We start from the raw sequence: 5,332 nt of genomic DNA, 5'->3' as shown, positions 1-5,332 counted from the left end.
TAGGCGTTGGCGCGTGGGCAGCGGGCAGCGGGGCAGCGGGCAGCGGCAGCGGGCGGGGGCGGGGCAGCGGCAGAAGGGCGGGATTTCTTAAATTTTTTGAATTAAACGGGTTGGCGGGTTGACCCGGCAACCCGCCGGTCAACCCGAACCGACCGTTTTTGAAACTGGGTCGATTTCTGGAACCCGAACCGACCCGTTTGAAATCGGGTCGGTCCAACCCGGCGTCGGGTCGGGTCCGGGTCGGGTTTTTGTGTGTGTTCAAAAATGACACCCTATCTGTAGGAGTGACGAAATATTTTTACTTTTAAATAATTAAAAAATGCCGTAATATATGCTCATTTATTTTAGAGGTTTTTTGCAATAGTAAATTAAAAGCTGAGATTAAGCGTATTTATACATATTACAAAAAATGATTTTTGAGACTTGCAAATACAGATGGCTGAGTGTAATGGCAAGTTTCAAAATTGAATAAAATCAAAATATATAGAAGAAAAATTTTCAGCTAAATCTACAATGGCTGGCTAGACTCCCTAAACTCACTCCTCATATATATATAACTTCCTCTAATGATGCAAAAATTCTCAGCTTTTGATCCTATATCACATCAGAAAGTATATTTCAATAATTATTGAATTAATTAAATATATGATGCAATCATATGTACAAAATATATAGGATAGAGAAAAGAGCAATAAAGGAAGATAATATATATTTCTTAATAATTAATGAGAATATATTAATATAAATAAATATAATAATTTTTTGCTATATAATAATGTGATGTATTTATTTGATTATAAATTGAAATTAATGCTCTGTATCTCTCCCTTTTCTCACCCTTGCATAATGGAAAAGTCTTCCAACATATTCCTTAATCTTATTCTATTTTCAGCCATTAGATGAATAAAAATAAATTCATTTTTTTTAAAATTAATTCCTATTTGTTAGCAACAAAAAAAGCATAGAAATCATATTTATGAATATAAAATATATATAATGAAATGAACATTCAAATTTTTAAATATTATCAGTGAAGAAATTTTTGGTGTACATATATATATAATGCTCTTTATCTCTCCCTCTCATCACCCTTAGCAAAATGAGAAAGTCTTTTAAAAATATTTCTTATTCTATTTTCAGCCATTAGATGAATAAAAATAAATTAATTTTTATTAAATTAATTCCTATTTGTTAGCAATAAAAAAGCATAGAAATCATATTTATTATGAATGTAAAATATATATAATGAAATTAACATTCGAATTTTTAAATATTATAAGCGAAGAAATTCTTGATCTTTATGTTGGAGTAATGAAATATTTTTACTTTTAAATAATTAAAAATGCATTATTTATGTTCATTATTTTAGAGGTTTTTAAAATTAGTAAATTAAAAAGCTGAGATTAAGTGTATATATACATATACCAAAAATGGAATTATTTGAAACTTGCGTGGCAATGCTATTGTTTTTGTTTCATGCAACTCTCACCATTATTTTCTATAAATGAATTGATAATAAATATATTGACCGTTGATAATCTAATACACTATCAATTAGGAGGAGTAAACAACTAATGAATTAAACACCACAATGAAGAAACAAACAAGAAGTATAAAATAGTGGAAAAATAAAGGACATCAATATTTAACGTGGAAAAATTCAAAATAGAAAAAAAAAATGGAGCCACACTACACTAAGAAATCTCACTATGAAAATTGGAAGAAATAAGTACAGATCTTTCTTCTCTCTCTTACTCGCTCCTTGCTTCTCATATCACATACACTATTCTTTATGTATAACCTAACAGGAAATGAAAGCCAAGTTAATTAACCCCAAGGGACTTACTAGTTCAAAAAAAAAAAAAAAAAAAAAAAAAAAACTAGTTCAAAAAAAAAAAAAAAAAAAAAGAAAGAAAACCGTTTAGTTTATCTCGTAGCGTTGTCACGCCAGTTTGGTGCGTTGAGGCATTCAAACCTCTATTTTGATCTGATGTGGCACCTTATCTAGACCGCTCGGGTACGCAGCACCGTGACACTCGGATATGCAATGGGTAAACCCCCTGCACCCCCAGCTCATGGTAACAAGACAACCTGGTTGATCAACACAATCAAATTCCACACATAACACTATCATTTGTTGATATCCCCCAAAAGCACCACAGTGTAATCTAAAGGATGTCCAATGCTGCATTGATGGAGGGCATGTCTCCAAATCATCAACAGACTCTTATATGTGGAAGCATTGGCCCTATTAACATAGTAAGCTTGGTCATACATACATTGAGTGCTGGCAAGAATATATATTGTTTAAGTAGAGAGGCGACAATATTGGATCTCCATGGAGCTTCTGATGTTAATCTCCCCATGGATCATCTTGAGTCAATCATCAAATGTCCATCTTGATTGTTGATCAAATATTTTGAGTAACTTTGAGATCACCATTGCATTGTATTTATATGACATATGAGTATTTTTTAAACAAACATGAAATTAATAACCAATGATTTAATACAAATGGAGTTGGTTTAAATATAAGTTATTTTTTCCCAAATGATTCTACAATGGAAGAACTAATAGGGAACTCAAATTTAAAATATTTAATGTATAAATTTATAATTTGTAATTAATTATGCCTTTTTTATTATCAATAAGTTTAGTTTCAGATATTTATTATCAATAAGTTTATATATATTTTTAGAAATAAAAATAATTTTTTGTTCTATTTATAATAATATTTGCTAGAGAAATAACTTTTGGAAGCAAAGCAAATAATTATATAACTATATTAAGAATCAATTAGCCCACAATCTAAGATAAGATAAAAGAATCTCTTAAATAAATAAATAAAAGAAGTTAATATACATAAATTAATAAAGCTTAAATACATAATTCAATCTACTATATTATAATATTTACTGAAAAAATTAATATCAATAATATTCTTCAATATTCAATAGAGTTGAAATATATATATATAAAATTTTGTACTGTTTTTTTATTTTTACAAATAAGATAAAAAAAATAGTTCAAATATATATTTGTTAATTATATGTGTAAAATATGAACTAAATAAAATCCAACCATAATCGAATTCTGAACCTGGCCGCGGAGATTATTCTCAACCTGGCCGCGGAATTCTCCTCAACTTCAAGTTTAAAACCCTAACCGTTCCCACCAATTATTCCAATCGCTCTCATCTTGCAAGCTTACTGTTGTTTATTGTCGCCGTCTAAGTCTTCTTCGAACTGCACCTACTCGCGCGCGACGGATCTTCGTTCTCTTCGATCCAACAACTTCTAAAAAGCGCTCTTTTCCGTTTCAGCCTTGCTAGGTTCTGCATTTTAATCCCTATATATAATAGATGTAATGCATGAACTTCATTCAAAGTAATATGAGTGATTCCTTGTTCGATCGGATTTACAGAGGTTGAAGAGAGAGAATGTGGTGTAGTCACTGCGTTGAAGACCAACAAGTCGCGTGGGGACCTGATTACATGTACTTATTTATTTTATACAATTTTGAAGTTCTTTCTTGGTCTATATATGAATGCATGTTGTGATAAATTTCGGATTGATTCATGCTTTCTTTTATATTTATTGTGCTTGCATCAGCGCCTGCTCTGTTTGTGGGAAGCTTTTTGAGTTCCCCGTTTCTAAATGCCACCGTATGATTGGAAAACCAAAAAAAATCCAGGTATGTAATGCTTCATATATATATTTCACATTTGATTAATCTCTGGATGTGGTCTTTTTTGCTTCCTTTTTTTTGGAAATATCAAATACCTAAGTTGCTGCTTTGTACTCAGTTTTTAGATAGCTTGTTTCGTCCCCTGTTAGAAACAAGTCAGCACTTAATTTTAATTAATAGAATGCAAAAGTCGTTGTCTAAGACTCATTCTTGTCGAAGGTAATTTATTCAAATTTGTTTCATGCCTTAGCCTTATTTCCTGGTTAAGTATCTTCTGCTGGAACGTTAGAATTAACCCTTTGCGATATTGACTTGTCTGTTATTTGATGGCTTTCTTGATTAAATTGAAAGCCACAAGACAAGTTGAAACATAAAAAAATTACTATTTGTTCATGCATTTCCCAAAAAAAGATAAAAGGGAAAAAGCTAGAAACGTTCATGCGTCTTCCTTTATTTTTGCTCGTTATCAATGAGGGTGCAGTGGATTCTACAAAAAGCAAACTTGTTGGTTTTTTTTAAAGATGTGATTTGTGTAGTAGGAGTTTATGCTAGTTTGTGGAATTAATTCATTCTTGGACAGATTAACCTGATTGCATGAACAAATATTTTGTTTTAATTGTTGAATATAGAGAAGTAATGAATCATCTAAGGAAAATTGAGCATCACATATTGCAGGGTTTGCTTGGAAGAACTGTGAAGCATGGGAGCCTTTATGAAGTTGATGTTCTTGATGTTTGGCATTTCTTGGATCAAACCTACCTTAGCGAAAATTCACTTCTACCTATTACTGTAGATAGAGCCTTAATGCATTAATTTTGTAACATCTGATTGTTTATTTATGCAAATATTCTGGGAAAGCATACATGTTGAGCATTTTAAATTTATTCAACTTATGGATTGGAATGAATGTCACCATATTATTTCGTTATTATAGCCATTTTTGAGGAGGTCGTACTGAATTCTACAAAATTTACTTTATTTGCATGAGTAAGATTTGCTTACACATATGAACAAATCATGTCCCATAGGTTCCCATAGATTCAAAAAATAAGATACTATCAATCACATTTTCTTAAGCTTTTAAGAAGATATATCCAATCCTTCGTCATAAAGATATAATCTTAACATTCCTTTTAGTTATATTTGTCATTCTAAATGATTCATCGGCCTGAGGATGGAATCATCTAAGGGTTTAATAAAAAATTGAGTGATTTGAAATGTCCTAAAATCCCTAATTTCTCATATTTGAAATAGGTTGAATCAGGTGACTTTGAAATTTTGATCTATATCATCTCCTTGTTGTTTGCAACACATCACACTTGCCACATTGTGCCCTCACTTGAGGCGCATGACTTGCCTCACTCTTATTGTCATCCTTTACCAACCACATATAGGAGAGAGAAAAAGAGAGTATTTGAAATAAATTCCAATGAATAAAAAAATATTTCAATGTATTAGATTTGCATCTAGTCAAATAAGTCTTCCATTTCAGAATTTCATGCATTTTGGAAACAAATGATTAAACAACATCATAATAATTTCTTCTAGCTAAAAGATTTTTTTTAGACCAAAATCAAAATTATATAAATTAACGATTTATTAAATATAAATAAAATTACTATTTTGCTTGAAACACTTATTGATA

The 5,332-nt window shown here is 30.7% G+C and overlaps 1 long non-coding RNA gene across 3 annotated transcripts; it reads left to right on the top strand.

Annotated features, from left to right (window-relative positions):
- The first annotated feature begins 3,117 nt into the window (after nucleotides 1-3,117).
- LOC110114294 lies at nucleotides 3,118-5,014 on the top strand. Of its 3 annotated transcripts, XR_002305228.2 has the most exons (4): nucleotides 3,118-3,331; nucleotides 3,424-3,495; nucleotides 3,612-3,693; nucleotides 4,363-5,014. It is a non-coding gene; the product is annotated as an uncharacterized LOC110114294 (long non-coding RNA). The 3 variants fall into 3 exon arrangements; XR_003701790.1 differs by lacking the exon at nucleotides 3,118-3,331 and having other exon boundaries at nucleotides 3,414-3,495; XR_003701791.1 differs by lacking the exons at nucleotides 3,118-3,331; nucleotides 4,363-5,014 and having other exon boundaries at nucleotides 3,414-3,495; nucleotides 3,612-3,694.
- The last annotated feature ends 318 nt before the right edge of the window (nucleotides 5,015-5,332 follow it).

The sequence above is a fragment of the Dendrobium catenatum genome, unplaced genomic scaffold (assembly GCF_001605985.2).
Source record: "Dendrobium catenatum unplaced genomic scaffold, ASM160598v2 fragScaff_scaffold_1016, whole genome shotgun sequence".
NCBI classification, from domain to species: Eukaryota; Viridiplantae; Streptophyta; class Magnoliopsida; order Asparagales; family Orchidaceae; genus Dendrobium; species Dendrobium catenatum.
Note: the sequence above shows the minus strand (reverse complement) of the source record. Positions and strands in the feature narration are given on the sequence as shown.